The sequence below is a fragment of the Bubalus bubalis genome, chromosome 13 (genome assembly GCF_019923935.1).
Source record: "Bubalus bubalis isolate 160015118507 breed Murrah chromosome 13, NDDB_SH_1, whole genome shotgun sequence".
NCBI lineage: Eukaryota > Metazoa > Chordata > Mammalia > Artiodactyla > Bovidae > Bubalus > Bubalus bubalis.
Genome location: NC_059169.1, coordinates 62,702,482 through 62,719,477, shown reverse-complemented (window position 1 = coordinate 62,719,477; position 16,996 = coordinate 62,702,482). Strand labels below are relative to the sequence as shown.

Sequence of the window (16,996 nt, the reverse complement as noted above, 5' to 3'; positions counted from 1 at the left end):
AGATTCCCCTGGAGAAGGGATAGGCTACCCAGTACAGTATTCATGGGCTTCCCTGGTGGCTCAGACGGTGAAGAATCTGCCTGCAATGTGGGAGACCTGGGTTCCATCCCTGGGTTGGGAAGATTCCCCTGGAGAAGGGATAGGCTACCCAGTACAGTATTCATGGGCTTCCCTGGTGGCTCAGACGGTGAAGAATCTGCCTGCAATGTGGGAGACCTGGGTTCCATCCCTGGGTTGGGAAGATCCCCTGGAGGAGGGCATGGCAACCCACTCCAGTATTCTTGCCTGGAGAGTCCCCATGGACAGAGGTGCCTGCCAGGCTATAGTCATGGGGTCGCAAAGAATTGGACACAACTGAACAAGTAAGCACAGTGCCCTCTATAAATTACATAATATTCTTTCATTTTTTTATTAATAAGAAATTAAAGTTCAGGTAGATTAATTAATGTAAATGATGCTAACTGGTATAGCACATAAATCCCAATCTAAGTGTTTAAGACAGTAAGAGTGAATTTCTGGCTCCTGCAGCATCCAGTACAGATGTTCCTGGCTGGTGAATGGCCTTCTGTGTAGTCAATCAGGGTCTGGCCTCTACCACCTAGTAGGGAACTGCAGTCTTCTGCTGGATACTCTGCATGGTCCTGTCAGAAATACTGTTCACACAGTTAATAAAGGCTTTGTTGCTAACCCCGCATCAGGTTTATTCTAGCTCCTTCTGAGTTAGATCAGGTTCAAACTGATGTTCAGATTTATGCCAGCTTCCCAGGCACAAGGCGTTCTAGTGGATGGGATCTAGAAGCAGCATGTATTACTTCTGTCCATGGTGCGTTTGTCAGAGCTCCATCACATGTTCCCTCTGGGCTGGTGGAGAGGCTGGGCAACATAATCAATGTGTGTGCTCAGATGGGAGGGAAAACGTGTTTCATCTGCTCACTGAGCGACTTGCCCAGAGTCATTCAGATAATAACTGGTGTTAGGTTCTGATATGCTCCTTTCACTGTATTATACCACTTCCAAATATTTTAAAAAATAAATTTAGTTTTATTATTTTCAGGGATCAACTTTTCTGTGGCAATATCAATTGTGGATATAAATAATGCCACTTTAATCCCTTTTTTGTAGTTAAATGTGGGTCTTTATCTTATATTTTTTAACTTTTTTAAAAAGATAACAAACAATTTTTGAATTCTAATAAGCCATATTTGAATTTGACTGAATCCTTAATCCTTATTCCTCTGTTCTCCCAGGCCCCTTTTCTAGCCCCCACATTGCCCCTTGTCCATGATTGTATCTGGGACACTGAGATATGAGTCCCATGCTCTGGGAACACGTCCTGACCACCGCCAAGTGGCAGCCCCCTTGTTCTTTCCTCCCGAACCACCAGTGATGTGAAATCACAGGTGCCTCATCAAGAAAGCTTCTTCTCCTTACCCTTGCCCCCATTTTCTCACCTAACAAGTCATCAGATAAGACAAAAGCCTGATGCCTGATAGAGTCAGTACTGCAAATATTAGGAATGCAAATAGCAACTTCTTCAGTATCTGTCTATCATGCCTCTCTCCTCAGCCTTCAGATAACATCCAAGAGGCTGCCAGAGAAGCAAATCTAAAAGACGCAAGTCCCTGTTCTTCCCATCACCCACTGCCCCAGTGTGGATCCCTTCCAACAAGAGACAACACAGGTACATGAACTCCGGGTAGGCCCTCCCTATCAGCCCAGTTCACATACCCACAGTTCCCAGTCCACACAGTGGGCCATGATTACCCTTAAGCTGGGTTTCTGTGATACTGCAATTTATAATAAATATTTTTTGGTCTTCATCCTATTTCTGTTACAGAGCTCCTAATACTCTTTCCTATGATAAGAGTGATAAAGTTCTTTCACTAATGAGGTAACTTTTGGAAGTCCTTGAACCTAATCCAAGGATGGGGCGGGTTGCCAGAGAACCCAACCTCATGATTAGAGGGTTAGAATTTCTTGTCCCAGTCCCACTCTCCTCTCTACCTCCTGAGAGGGGAGAAGTACTGGAGGGTTGAATCAGTCGCCAATAGTCAATGAGTTAATCAATCATGAATATGTATTGAAATCTCCATAAAAACCCAAAGGATGGGGGAGGATTGGTGAACATGTGGGAACTTGGGCAGAGTGGCTGCTTGGAGAGGGCATGGAGCCTCCCCACACCTTGCACTTTGCATCTCTTCCATCTAGCTATTCCTGACTTCTTGTTGTTCAGTCACTAAGTTGTGTCCAACTCTTTGCAACCCCGTGAACTGCTGCAAGTCAGGCTTCCTTGTTCTTCACCATCTCCTGGAGTTTGCTCAAATTCATGTCCATTGAGTCAGTGATGCTATCTAACCAACTCATCCTCTGCTGTGCTCTTCTCTTTTTTGTCTTTAGTGTTTTCCAGCATCAGGGTTTTTTTCAGTGAGTCATCTCTTTGCATCAGGGGGCCAAAGTATTGGAGCTTCAGCATCAGTCCTTCCAATGAATATATTGTGTTGATTTCCATTAGGATTGACTGGTTTTGTCTCCTTGCAGTCCTTGGGACTCTCAAGAGTCTTCTCCAGCACCACAATCCGAAAGCATCAACTTTTCAGTGCTCAGCCTTCTTTAAGGTCCAACTCTCAGATTCATACATGACCACTGGAGAAACCATAGCCTTGATTAGACAGACCTTTGTTGGCAAAGTAATGTCTCTGCTCTTTAATATGCTGTCTAGGTTGGTCATAACTTTCCTTCCAAGGAGTAAGCATCTTTTAATTTCATGGCTGCAGTCACCATCTGCAGTGATTTTGGAGCCCAGAACCTTTGTCAACAAAGTGATATCTTGGTTTTTAAATATGCTGTCTAGGTTTGTCACACCTTTCCTTCCTACATCCTTTTGTAGTAAACCAGTAATCATTGAACACTGTTGAGTCATTTGAGCAAATTAATTGAACTCAGAGTCAAGGAGGGGGTTGTTGGAACCTCCTATCTATAGTCAGTGAATCATAAGCACAGGTGACAACGTGGGTTTGTGAGTGGCATAGAATTATATGGTGGAATGGGGGGAAAGGGATTCCCAGATGGCTCAGTGGTAAAGAATCTGCCTGCCAGTGCAGGAGACCTGATTTCAATCCCTGGGTTGAGAAGATTCCTTGGAGGGGGAAATGGCAACCGATTCCAGTATTCCTTCCTGGAAAATTCCATGGACAGAGGAGCCTAGCAGGCTACAGTGCATGTGGTTGCAAAGATTTGGACACTACTGAGCATGCACAATGCTTCTACAGATGATAATGGGGGGAAAATGTTGGAAGTTGGAATTGGATGCCAAACCCTCAGTTTCCCACTACCCAAAGACACTCCCTGGTGGCTCAAACGGTAAAGCATCTGCCCGCAATGTGGGAGACCAGGGTTTGATCCCCGGGTTGGGAAGATCCCCTGGAGAAGGAAATGGCAACCCACTCCAGTACTCTTGCCTAGAAAATTCCATGGATGGAGGAGCCTGGTGGGCTACAGTCCATGGGGTCTCAAGGAGTCGGACACGACTGAGCGAATTCACTTTCACTTTCAAGGACACACAGTACCAGAATACAGATAACCAAATGGGTTTAGTTAGTTTTCTTAGGAGACTTGTTTTGATAAACAAACAGGAATAGCTTGCTTGGGAAAAAAAGAAAGAAAAGCATTGAAATTATAATCTTGAAGTTACTTAAAACTATTTTCCTCTCATAACCATTTACACCTTCTCCCTGAAATGTTGCATATACAATAAATAAACTCTTTATAGGTAATCCAAAAGTAGGTTTTACTGTGGCTCCATCAATTTCCAGATTGATGTTCAAATTAATGCAAGTGTCCTGGGTACGCTACATTTCAGTTGTTATGTACACAAACACCGAAGTGTATACATTCTCACATAAATATACTCACTGGGAGTGATGAGGCACTCACTGCACAGTGGGAAATAAAAGTTCCCCAAGGACTCACTGCCTCTGCCTATGCACCTTAAATAAATAGCCCTTCCACTGGATAGTCTATTAATTCCAGCCATTTAGTGATCAATGAAGATTGGTGAATGAGTGATCTGTGACAGTGATCAATATGCACCATGAAGCTAGCTGAAATGGACACCAGCTGCATATCGATATGGCCTCAATCAGAGATGAGTGCACTGAGAACCCAGTGCAAGCTGGGCCCTGGAGAAGCTGAGAAAACAGAGAGAACCTTCCAGAACAGAGGATCCATTCTGAGATATCCTGCAATGCAAGGACTCAACCTGGCCCTGTTCTTTTTAATTCTAGATCTTTCTGTCTCCTACTTCCCTTTCAGTGAAATATTCTTGCTACAAAATATTAGGGCCCAAATCTGATTTTTGGGCCCTCATGAGTATTGTTCTCATTGATTGTTTCATACCTATCTTGCCTTAATTCAAAAAGAATTTGGTGCTTGCAGAATTATATCTCATTTAGAAGATAAAGTCTCAAACTGAAGAAGTGTGGATTTGCAACATCTTGTGGGTACAGGAGGGGAGACCTTTGGATGTGTGGTCCCTATTGCTACAGCAGAACCATCACGTTGTAGGCTCTGTCTGTCAATGCAGTCTACACAGAGTCTACCTCTGGGCTAAAGGTTACAGGCTGTTTCTTCCCCACAAGGTGTGAAAATAAGAATTAGTAATACTTAGATCTACATCTAGGAGAGATTACAGAGAATGCCTGGGAAAACCCTGAGTTTCTTGGAGGTGAAGAACTAGCCAAGAACTATTATTAACATTTCATCTTGGCCCTGAGAGAGGTTCACTGTGGGTCTGGTCCCCACAGCCAATAGGACAGAAAATTCATGATTTCTCCTAATAAAAGGTCAAGAACTCAGGGTCCCAGCGTCCCTGGATTAAGCCTCAACCCAAGAAGACATGGTAGTGACAAAAAGGCCAGTTTGTATAAAGATCCCTGAGTATTTCTTCTTCTTTTTTCTAAAAAGCAAACGGAGTTTTGTCTCTCACTTCTAAAGCAATTGTATTCTGACTGGCCTTTGAAACTAGTGCAGACGTGGAAAAATCAAAGGAAGCCTGAAGGAAAAATGTCCATCAGCAGAAATGGGTTCAGAAAAGGTCAGCGGGTTAAGCTCAGGAGGAGGTTTGCCTCATGGAGAGAAGCAGTGACTCCTTCAGCAACGTGGAAGGATGGGACCCAGGCAACTGGATGCTCCATAGTCCTGAGCCTGAAGAGAACTTTGCTCTCATCCTCGTTGGCCTGAGTTGCTCCACTGGTGGAAAAGAGCTCTGACAAGAAGAGGCCGCTTGGGTTTTTCTTGCTTTCATAACGGAAGCGCCTCTACAGTCAAATATGTTTTTAAACTAGTTGCCATGGAAATATGTTTTAAAGATAGCTAATACTAGCAGAGAAATCTGACTGACTGTGATGGCAAATCAGGCTTTCATCTAACCTCCTAATGCAGTCTGTCGAGCAATTTTGAAACAAGTGTATGCGTAACATTGAGGTTTCACAGTCAGCCCAGTCTGCTCGTGAGTGTGGAGAAAGCACCGTGTGAAGAGCTTCTGTCAATTGCTGATTATTCAGGATGCGATTTTGAAGCTGGAGGGTTTTCAGCTCCTTGCTTCTCCTCCTCCTCCTCTGTGCACTGGGCTTTAGCCATTTCATCGCTTATTAGCATTTCCACCAGAGAGTGGAGAGGATATAAAATTCCAATCAGCCTGTTAGCAGCTTTCAGGAGAGATCTGCTGAGAAAAAGAGCTAAAACCATTGGCTGAAATGAGGTCTGCAAATTATCTATGGATTTCATTTATGGTTTCTGTGTGAGTAATTTGATCATTTGGCATTGGTGGTGTGTAGCTCAGTTGGAAACAGCAGCTTTGATGAAAACAGCCTTAAAAATATGCACAAAGATTTCTGTCCACATTGGATTAAGTAAACAATTGTCTAGAAACACAGATAAAAAAAAAATATGGGCAGAAGTGCAGATCACTAAGGCTTTAGAATGTTGTAACATAAATAATCAGTTTGACCATCCAGATTGTTCAAATTTACCTAATAATTGCCAAATTATTAGCAAAACCATACTTAAATAGATTTAACACAAACAAAGAAGAAACCAGGAGAAACTCCTGAGCTTTCATTAGGGCTCTGACAGTATGAGAGTGCTCAGTCACTTCAGTCATGTGCAATGGACTATAGACCGCCTGGCTCCTCTGTCCATGGGATTCTCCAGGCAAGAATACTGGAGTTGGTTGCCATGCCCTCCTCCAGGGCATCTTCCCACCCCAGGGACTGAACCTGCATCTCCTGTGTCTTGCACTGCACGCAGATTCTTTACCACTCAGCCACTGGGGAAGCCCTCTGACAGTATATATATCTAAATATATAGAGAGATAAGTTTAGAAATATATAGTTAATACACACACGTATATATGTACATTATATAGGATATATATGTGTGTGTGTATGTATGAGAAGGCTCTTATTACTTTGATATTTCTCATGCATAAATGCAGACTGTGGTCTGTATTATAATACTGTAACAATGTAAAATGCATTAACATTGGAGAGCACTTTCAAAATGAACTCACTCCTTTCAGTGCTATTATTACTACCCTTCACTGTTTTGTGGAGTGATCAAAGCTAATGTATTTTTGGAGATACAGATACTGACACCAAATTATGTATGCATCCGATGATGATTCATTTTTCCAATGGAAATGATTCTCACTTCTTTTTTTTTTTCTGGGCAGAATACAAACTAGAGACTTCTGGGGTGATCCCTTATGTCAATTAAGAATAACCTGAGTCAGGTATCCTTCACTTTTCCTTTACAGAAACTTTTTTTTTCAAATTGAATAATATATTTTATTTAAACCAATATATCCCAAATAGTGTCATTTTAACATATATTCAGTATGAAATATGCTCAATTTTTAAAAATATTGAGATATTTTATATTCTTTTATTTTTACTAAGTCTTTAAAATTCAGCACTCATTGTGTATTTACAGCACATCTCATTTGGAGCCCTACGTTTGCACTCTGAATGCCTTGATCTGTGTTTAGATTTCACAACAGTTAAGTTGAAAGAATAAATGATCATATTTAAGTTGGCCCAAACATACTGAAAATTTTTCCAATAACTGAACCAGGTTTACGTTTTTGAAATAAAATTTAAATAAACTTTAAAATTCAATTCTTTGGTCTCCCTAGGCCACGTTTCAAGTGCTGAAAACCATACATATGTGGCTAGTGGTGCCATCGTGGACAATGTAGTTTTATCCTGTCTTTTGTAAGCACTTTAAAAGGTTTTAAAAATGTGACAGAATACAAAAGCTTTACTGATAAGGTTTCAGATTCTACATTTGCAGCTAACTTTTAAGAAACCACTTGCTGGGTTTTAGTCCAGCGGACAGAAGGATATCCACCGTTACCTGAAAAAGCTATTAAGACACTCCTCGCTTTTCCAACCACATAACTATGCGAGGCAGCATTTTCTTTTTTCTTGTCAATTTTTTATTGTGATTAAAGATACGTAACATAAAATTTACAGTGTCAACCATTTTTAAGGGTACAGTTCAGTGGTATTAAAAGTGGTCTTTAAAGTTGGTCCTCGCCCAGCTTCTGACTTCCAGGGATCAGTGGCTGGCTGCATGGGGCTTTGTTGTTTTGCTGACTGATAGAGCAATATCTTTTCATTTCTTTCTCTGGAGAAGCCCTCCTGTAAAATACACACACACACACACACACACACACACACACACACACATGCTGTGTTTGTAGGGAGCCACAGAACACCAGCAGGGAGTGGTACTATTTATTGAGTTTCTCAAGGAAAGCAGTTCTATCAAGTCCAATTACAGAGCAGATTAGACTTCTAAAAGTTCTCTTGTGCATCCATTCATTTAAAATACCCCCAATATATTGTGGTTTATTAGAATTCTTACATTGTGCTCAGGTGAAAAATACCCTTTGCTTTAATACATTTTGGTGCTAAATTATTTTTTTCTAGGAAATATTAAAGAAATATATAATTAAAATGTTGAAATGAGGAAAGGAACATTATTGATAAAGTCATTTTTCACTTATGCATAGATCTCTCCAAATGATAGTTACTTCAATAAAAAGCATTAAGCTTTACTCATCTAGATTTTAAAAGACTTATCAATTTATCTATAAAGAACAGCATGGATAAGTGTTGATATAAAACATGAATTACTATACATTCCTATTTAAGACATTTCTAATCCACATGTACCTGAAGTAAAAATACTTTCAAAGAGAGAAAATGAAGCCCATGCAGGAAGACAAGCAGGATTTTACAGTTTGTACCTTTCCTTCCCACAACCTTCTCTCCTTTCCTGATCTTCCCTTTGACTCCTATTAAGTGTTTTCAGAAGACAGCAAATAGAGGAGTGCTGCTAATCAAATAAAGTTGAAAATAAAGTTCCAGAGCCTCTGCATTAATCAGGTGAAATCCCTCCATTGTAATGCTTGGCTTGCCATTGCTTGTGGCCACTATAAATATCCAGATCCAGGCTGTGTTCTCTGCAGTGCTTTAACACTGAGATCTGAAGGTGTTTGTACCCCAGAACAAGACCCTTCCTGTATGCCTCTGTATTTTACCCCTTTCACAGTGGCAAAATTGAGATGCAAGGAGGTGGGGTTCCTTATTCACAGACCCACCACTAGTAAGCAACCTCAGATTTTTCTGGCCCAAAAGCCCATCCTACTGACCATCCTGATTCTCCTCCTGCTGGTACAACAAGATTCTGGCCAATTATTATTTTAGGGGGCCTGACTTCCTTTTCCTCTGTGCCCTGGTAGGCAATGTTCACCCACAAAGTAAAGCATAGCCTATTTGGAAATGTTCCCACCCTCCAAACTACACCATGATACTCAGAGATATCTGTCCTTTCCTGGTCTTTACCAGCCTTGCTGTGAACCCTTGGCTGGGGGGCAGTGGCAGGCTGTTGGGCAGTGGACCCTCAGGAGCCTTCTTGCTGGAGGTGACCAATTTTAAAAGTTTGGGGCAATCAGATAGGTCATTAATTAAATCCCCACAAGTAGATAGAATCACTTAAGTGCTCATGAGAATGAATCTTTGCTCTCTTTTAAATTCATTAAGCTATTTAAAATTTGAACAGACACTGCTCTAAGATTCACATTTTCTACCTGTCTGCAAAGATTTAACAGTTTCACTATTTTATTGACACAAGTTAAAGCATTCAAAGGCATGCAGCTGTTGAGGTTTCTGAATTAATCAACAGGATGAATTCTATAGATTCACAGTCTTTTTTATGACTTAATGACTTCCTTGTTTTTTTAACAGCCATATTGCATATCTATTTCTGGTGGTTTGTATACACACATATAGATTTGTACTCTTGATAAAGAAAAAATGCAAACTAAAATATGTAACAGCAGGGAGAGAAAATGATCAAATTTAGTTCTCTTTACTACAATTTGTGTGAATAGGTTAATTATTGTTTGTTTAAATAGGTCATATGTCTAGCATTGTTGTTTCAGGCAAATGGAAGTGTTAAATATACTTGGTTTTCTGGTATTAATGGTAGTAATTTAAAAAGCCACATATTTGCCATAAAAATATATTTGTGTTTATCACCAGACTATTAAAAATAATTAACTCTGGATAAAGACATTCAATCAGAAATAGTGAATGTTTGTACAGATTTTTTATACCTGTTGCAGACATTAGATGCATCTAGTCTTGACTTGGAGAAGGCAATGGCACCCCACTCCAGTACTCTTGCCTGGAAAATCCCATGGACGGAGGAGCCTGGTAGGCTGCAGTCCATGAGGTCGCTAACAGTCGGACACAACTAAGAGACTTCACTTTCACTTTTCACTTTCATGCATTGGAGAAGGAAATGGCAACCACTCCAGTATTCTTGCCTGGAGAATCCCAGGGACGGAGGAGCCTGGTGGGCTGCTGTCTATGGGGTCGCACAGAGTCGGACATGACTGAAGTGACTTAGCAGGAGCAGCAGCAGTCTTAACTTACTGAAGATATTTTAATGTTTTGTGTAATGTAATATATGGGCTTCCCAGGTGGCGCTAATGATAAAGAACCCACCTGCTAATGTGGGAGACTTAAGAGACACAGGTTCGATCCCTGGGTTGGGAAGATCCACTGGAGGAAAGCATGGCAATCCACTCCAGTATTCTTGCCTGGAGAATCCCATGAACAGGCGAGTTTGGCAGGCTACAAACCATTGGGTTGCAAAGAGTCAGACACTAATGAAGCAACTTAGCAGGCATGCAGCACAATGTATTGCTTTAAAATATTTACTAACACCTACTTTGTGCTTGGCTCTAAGTTATGTGATTGTTAATTGAAGAGCTATTAATTCTTCTGTGAAGGAGCCAACCAACCACATAAGAACATAACAGATTATAGTTAATGCTGTTTGAAATGGAACACTAAGAGACTGGATAAACTCCAAGTTAATGACTCCCTAAACTAAAATCACCCTTCCCTCAAAAGAGTAACTCCTCTCTTTCTGTATAGAAAATAATAGTTCTTTGCTTTGTGGATTTCTGACCTGAGACCTCTCCCTAAGGTTTGGCTTTATAGTCAATAATCTTTGCTATTTATGTGCCATACATTTCTGTAATATCTGTGTGTTCCACCCCTGGACAACCTATGGTCAGTGGTTCCTGGATCCCCCTGGAATAAAGCCTTGAAGCCTCCAACTGGCATTCACCCTTCTCTATCTGACCCGGCCTTCTTTCCAGCCTCACCTTTCCCTAATTACCTTTCTGCACTTTATGCTCTGGTCAATTTGCACTACTGTCCACCCTGAACAAGTCCCGATAACTTGCCTAAGTTGTCTCATCAGCATAGAATTCTCTACCTCCTCACCCTTGTCTATGGAAAACTCTGTCCATTCTCTAAGAAGGGCCTGATCTTCCTCCCCAGCCTGATACAACTACTCCTGGTCTGAGTCCTGACACGGCTTGATCTGTCTGCTTTATCTTATCTATTCCTTAGTCTGCAATGTTTTATTGCTTGTGTATTTGTGTTAGTTTGAATTAAATTGTAACTTTGGGGTAGGATCAGATCAGATCAGATCAGTCGCTCAGTCGTGTCAGACTCTTTGCAACCCCATGAATCGCAGCACACCAGGCCTCCCTGTCCATCACCAACTCCCGGAGTTCACTGAGACTCACGTCCATCGAGTCAGTGATGCCATCCAGCCATCTCATCCTCTGTCATCCCCTTCTCCTCTTGCCCCTAATCCCTCCCAGCATCAGAGTCTTTTCCAATGAGTCAATTCTTCACATGAGGTAGCCAAAGTACTGGAGTTTCAGCTTTAGCATCATTCCTTCCAAAGAAATCCCAGGGCTGATCTCCTTCAGAATGGACTGGTTGGATCTCCTTGCAGTCCAAGGGACTCTCAAGAGTCTTCTCCAACACCACAGTTCAAAAGCATCAATTCTTCAGCAGTCAGCCTTCTTCACAGTCCAACTCTCACATCCATACATGACCACAGGAAAAACCATAGCCTTGACTAGACGAACCTTTGTTGGCAAAGAAATGTCTCTGCTTTTGAATATGCTATCTAGGTTGGTCATAACTTTCCTTCCAAGGAGTAAGCGTCTTTTAATTTCATGGCTGCAGTCACCATCTGCAGTGATTTTGGAGCCCATAAAAATAAAGTGTGACACTGTTTCCACTGTTTTCCCATCTATTTCCCATGAAGTGATGGGACCGGATGCCATGATCTTCATTTTCTGAATGTTGAGCTTTAAGCCAACTTTTTCACTCTCCACTTTCACTTTCATCAAGAGGCTTTTGAGTTCCTCTTGACTTTCTGCCATAAGGGTGGTGTCATCTGCATACCTGAGGTTATTGATATTTCTCCCAGCAATCTTGATTCCAGCTTGTGTTTCTTCCATTCCAGCATTTCTCATGATGTACTCTGCATATAAGTTAAACAGGGTGACAACATACAGCCTTGATGCCTATATTTCATTCATCTCTGGATGCCTGTTGAACTCCATACCAAGGTACTTGGTAAATGCTCATCGGATGACAAAGTGAATGTAGGCCTCACTCCCTCTTTGCCTTCAGGACCATGTTTATAAAAATGAGAGACAAAGTATATATTTAAGCCCTCCATTACGCCTCGTCTACCTACATCTGTGCAGAAGTGCAGCTGTACTGAGTCTTACGTGAGCATTAAACTATCGAGTCTATTTCAGACAGCAAGCAGTAGTGGCCAATTTTGTCTTCTTGGCCGATTCCCCACTTATGCCAACACCTCAGGGGATTGTGGCCTCTAGGTGTCATGGATGGAGTGACAGGTCATCATTTGAACCATGAAACATGCCAGTGGAATGACCAAGAGCAGCCCAAGTAGATGTTGTCCCTCTTCAGACACACTCTGACCCCTGTAAACATGCAGGGGAACCACGTCTATGGAATTCTGATGTACTTTATCCTCGCTGTGATGCAAAGAACTGGGCATTTACTGGGCCAGTCCAGGTCAAAAATAAGGAAAGCAGCAAAAATACGTCTCCCATGTCTCTTGTCTGTACCCCTCTGCCCACTTTTAACATTCTACTTCTTAGGCTATGTCTAATTCATATACAGATTAGGGGTAGAAATTAACTGAGTGTAATTCTCAGCAGTATTTGCAGTATTTAAAAAGAAGGCCTAGAAAGCTGACACTTCCTGAAAGGAAAGCCTCTTTCAGGCCGGTATTTCAGTGTTGGGACCCCCTGTGGATGTGTCAGTATAGTTGAGTGATAACAACCATGATATTTATGACCTAAGAAAATATAGACTATTAGTTTTTTGATTTTGTTTTTAAATTGTAAAATGGTGGAAATAAGAGTATCTTCTCAAGGTTGTCCAGAGGATTAATTACTTCTGCCAAGATATTACTTCTGGGAAAGACCCTGATCCTAGAAAAGATTGAAGGCAGGAGGAGAAGGGGACAACAGAGGATGAGATGGTTGGATGGCATCACCGACTGGATGGACATGAGTTTGAGCAAGCTCCGGGAGTTGGTGATAGACAGGGAAGTCTGGCGTGCTGCAGTCCATGGGGTCGCAAAGAGTCGGACACAACTGAGCAACTGAACTGAACTGAACTGAACTTCTGCCAAAACTGGGGTAGAGTCTGAGATTTTCCTCTGCTCACAATCTAATGAGTTATCCCGCCACAGTTTCCTTGATGCTGGCAGGAGACATGAGACCCCTGTGTCAGAGGCAAGTGGACAAGCAGTAGCCAGAGTAGCACATTTTCTTGGGCCTCAGTTCCCACAGGACGATGCAAAGAGGGCCAGGTGACAGTTGGATACACACAGTAACTGCATTCCAGAACTCTCAGCTTAGGCTGAGGGAATCCTTTAGAACAGGGGGCAGCACGCTTCTCCTTTGTTTCACAGGGGGACATAATGTTTATTGTTTTGGACAGTAAGTCTGTTTCTTGTCTCTGGAGGGAGACACTCTATCTTCTTTATCTCCCAAAGCTGGGAAAACATCATCGAGGACAAAGGCAGTGTCTCTGCTTGCAGGACACACAGCAATGTGAAGGACCCGTGGATGACGACTCTCGACTCATAAAGCACTTATATCAGCACCTGGCACACAGCAAGTGCTCGCTGACTGCCGTTACTACTGCTATTAGGTCACAAAGACAAGTCCACCTCATTAAAAGATGACCTTGTTCAGTGATGGATGAAATAAATACGCAAACAAATCATCCTGTATCCCAAGGATTTTAGAAATGGAAATAGTTGCTAATTGTCCATAGGTACCCAAACCAACAAAGGAAGCTTAAGGAGAGGTTTCGCTTTTCCCTCCAGTGCCTTCGGCATTGGCACTAACTGCACTTCCTGGCCGCTCGATGGATGCTGTGTGCTTCCTGAGAGAGCATCTGTAAGAGGAGGCACTTCCCATTCACCAGTGAGTTCCATCTCTCCACCCTTGAGGTACCGCTCTCTGCTTCAGCACACAAAGCAGTGGCTTGCTTCATTTTTTGCAGGATGGATGTGCTGTGGTCCATTTCCTTCTAAAAATAAATATGCACCTGGACATTTTGTCTTCAAAATGCCATTGGGTTTTTCCATTAAGTTGAAATGACAAAGGATGCCTTTGAATGGAAATGATAGCATCAACTCAAGGTCTTGATGGGCTCCTAGAGGCAAGCTGGGTCAAATCAAGATATAGCAGAAGGTCACACTTGTCTTAGGAGAGCCCTTTCTTCTGCCCTTGAATAATCCCTCCTGCCAGAGAGAAGCCCGCTCTTCTCTGAATGCCCAGCTCTCTTGTCTCTGAAAAGTGAAAGTCTCTCAGTCCTGTCTGACTCTTTGTGACCCCATGGACTGTAGCCTGCCAGGCTCCTCTGTCCACGGGATTCTGCAGGCAAGAGTACTAGAGTGGGTAGCCATTCCCTTCTCCAGGGGATCTTCCCGACCCCTTGTCTCTGGGGAAAAGTAATTATTTGGCACTAAACTCACTCACCCCTAGCATCCTGTACTATGTGGGGCACATAAAGCAGGCACATTAAAAACTTCTTAATTTTCTGACTAAGTAGTAAGGGACCCATGTGCTTTCCCTCCCAGGCAATGTTTGTATTTTAATGAAAATGGCAGAGTTTAGACAGAAGATGAAGGTCTAAAAGGATGAACACTGGCATTTCAACACAGGCGAGAAAGATAATTTGGGGATGGGCGGGGGTGGGTTTGTGTTCCTGACGTCCTTCAGCTCCCGTTACCAGGATCTGTCCTGTTTTATCAGATCCTCTGCAGCTGGCTTGTCTCCAGTGTAACAGGCATGTGAGTCACTGGAGATCGTGTAAGAGGCCCATTCTGATTAGAGGATCTGGGTGGGGTCTGAGCATCTGTATTTCTTTCAAGCTCTCAGGTGATGCTGAGGCTATTGGTCCACCGAGGAGGGTTTGAACATCACTGATTTAGAATACTTGACTAAACAAGGCTTGAGGTGGAGGAGCAGGGCAGGGCATTCTGGGGCTGCCTGGCTCTCAGCACACTCTGCAGGCTTCGCCTGGCCCAGAAGTTTCAGTGAGGGTGTGAGCCGGGAGCTTACTGTAACACTCTGCACCCCTCCCAGATGAGTCCAGAAAAGCAGGTCAGGATAAGTGGTGGTGGTGGGAGGAGGGCTGGGAATGACCCAGACAGCGCTGCTGCTTCTGTGAACCAGTGCGGGATCCCAGCGCCTGGTGACCGGCAAGCTTGGGGCTCTCAGAGCAGCGGTCAGGCAGGCAGTGTCACATGGAGGAGCCCCAGGCCTGCTCACAACCCCCTGGCCCCTTCCCTCAGCAGCTCTCACACCTCCCTCTTCGGCTGCATCCCAAGATGAGCAGAGCATCACCTGACAGGCAGACTGTCTGCTGATTATTTATCACATTCCCGAGTCCTGGTGCCCAAGCCCAGACCCCAAGCCAGCAGAGAACAGCCCTGCTTTAGAGAAACTTGCCCCCGCGCCAGACAGAGCCAGCCGGGCCTGTGAGGTCAGACTTCCAGATCTGGGGTGACATCTTTGAGCTTCAGAGCAGACAGCAACGAAAGCAATATGTTCTCAGGCCGCATATAGCTTGTTTCCTAAAACAGAACAAAACAAGACATAACTCAACTGAAGTCATTTCTGGTGCAGTGCCTGGAATTATGATGCAGGTCAGTTCACTCTGAGTCGATTCAGCAGATATTGGCATAGGGGGTTCCAGTGCTTAAGCGAGACCCTGCCTGGGGTGGGGGGGACCATCTTCTTCTTGGACTTGAGGGCAGAGGTGTCCCCAGGGCCCTGGCCAGCCTGCTGCCCCCTGACTTTCCTTATTGTGTCTCCCCATGCAGAAGGTACCTCTCTCCAGCTTCTCCTGATTCTCACCACCCTGCCATCCACATCCAGGTTCATTTCCTGAAGCAAATCTGGCAAAAGAATTTCATACCAGGTTTTAGTGAGAAGGGCAGCCCACATGTCCTCAGATACACTTCTGAGGTCATCATCTTGTGTTGATGTTCCCCATGGAAGGGCCAGAGGCTGGGGAAGCCGGGGTTAGGAGGGTCTGCCTCCATCCCCCCTCCAAGCAGCCCAGAGAACCTCTGCCTAATATGTACAGTCACCCAGACAAATGGAAGGAGCTCTCTATGGGCCAGGAGAGGCAGGACAGGCCCAGGGCAAGGAGGGTGGTGGGCATAGGAGCCGTGACCATAATATCTCTAACCTCAGGGCTCTTGGAACTTGTCCCAGGCTCAAAAATCTTTGGGGGCAGGGTGACACGAGCAGGTGCATATTCTTAGAAATTCCTCAAATCTCCTAGCAAAGATGACTCTGCCCTGTTTCTATCAGTGGATAGTGCTCTTGACCTAAAATGCTACTGAAATCAGTGATCCTCGCCAGGGAGAGGGGTTTCAAGTTCCGGCCTCTCTCCTTCCCACGTCTTCCCCTCCTCTGCCCTGTGCTCTGTCTTTTCCAGATTCCAGGGCACACGGGTTCTTTCTTCTCCTTCAGGGTTGTGTCATATCTTTCTATCATAAATTATAAACTTCTCTGAAGCATTATTTTCTAACCAACCTGGTTATAGATATTTGAGTTCAATTCTTACCTCGGTTTTTTTTTTTTTTTCCTGAGAAAGCTGTACCCAGACACTTGGGGGTTACAGGGTGATCTTCATCCCTGTGATGCCTGAAGGCAGTTGTCACTGCCACTGCATCCCTGCACCTTAGGCAGAGGAGCAGAGGGAGGTGAAATTCCTTGTAGAAGCACTGAGACATTCCACAGCTAGTTAAGTGATGTCGGCTTGCTCAAAACTCAAAACAGAGTTCTTAATGGGTGCGTGTGTTCTTAGTTGCTCAGTCATGTCCCATTCTTTACCCACTGAGCCATCAGGGATCTGATGCAGGCTTATCTATCTAGCTACTTATCTATACATCTGTCTACTTAATTCAGGCTTATCTACCTACCTACCTATCTAATAGGACTTCCCAGGTGGCTCAGTGGTAAAGCACCCACCTGCAATGTAGG

The 16,996-nt window shown here is 43.5% G+C and overlaps 1 long non-coding RNA gene across 7 annotated transcripts in view; it reads left to right on the top strand.

Annotated features, from left to right (window-relative positions):
• LOC102414025 overlaps nucleotides 1-16,996 on the top strand; it is a 622,950-nt gene that overhangs the window by 523,122 nt on the left and 82,832 nt on the right. The window contains exon 7 of one of the 7 annotated variants that reach the window (XR_006639899.1): nucleotides 1,567-1,681. The exons of the other annotated variants lie outside the window; for them this stretch is intronic. This is a non-coding gene — a long non-coding RNA (uncharacterized LOC102414025). The remainder of the gene's footprint in view (nucleotides 1-1,566; nucleotides 1,682-16,996) is intronic. 7 annotated transcript variants of the gene reach the window in all.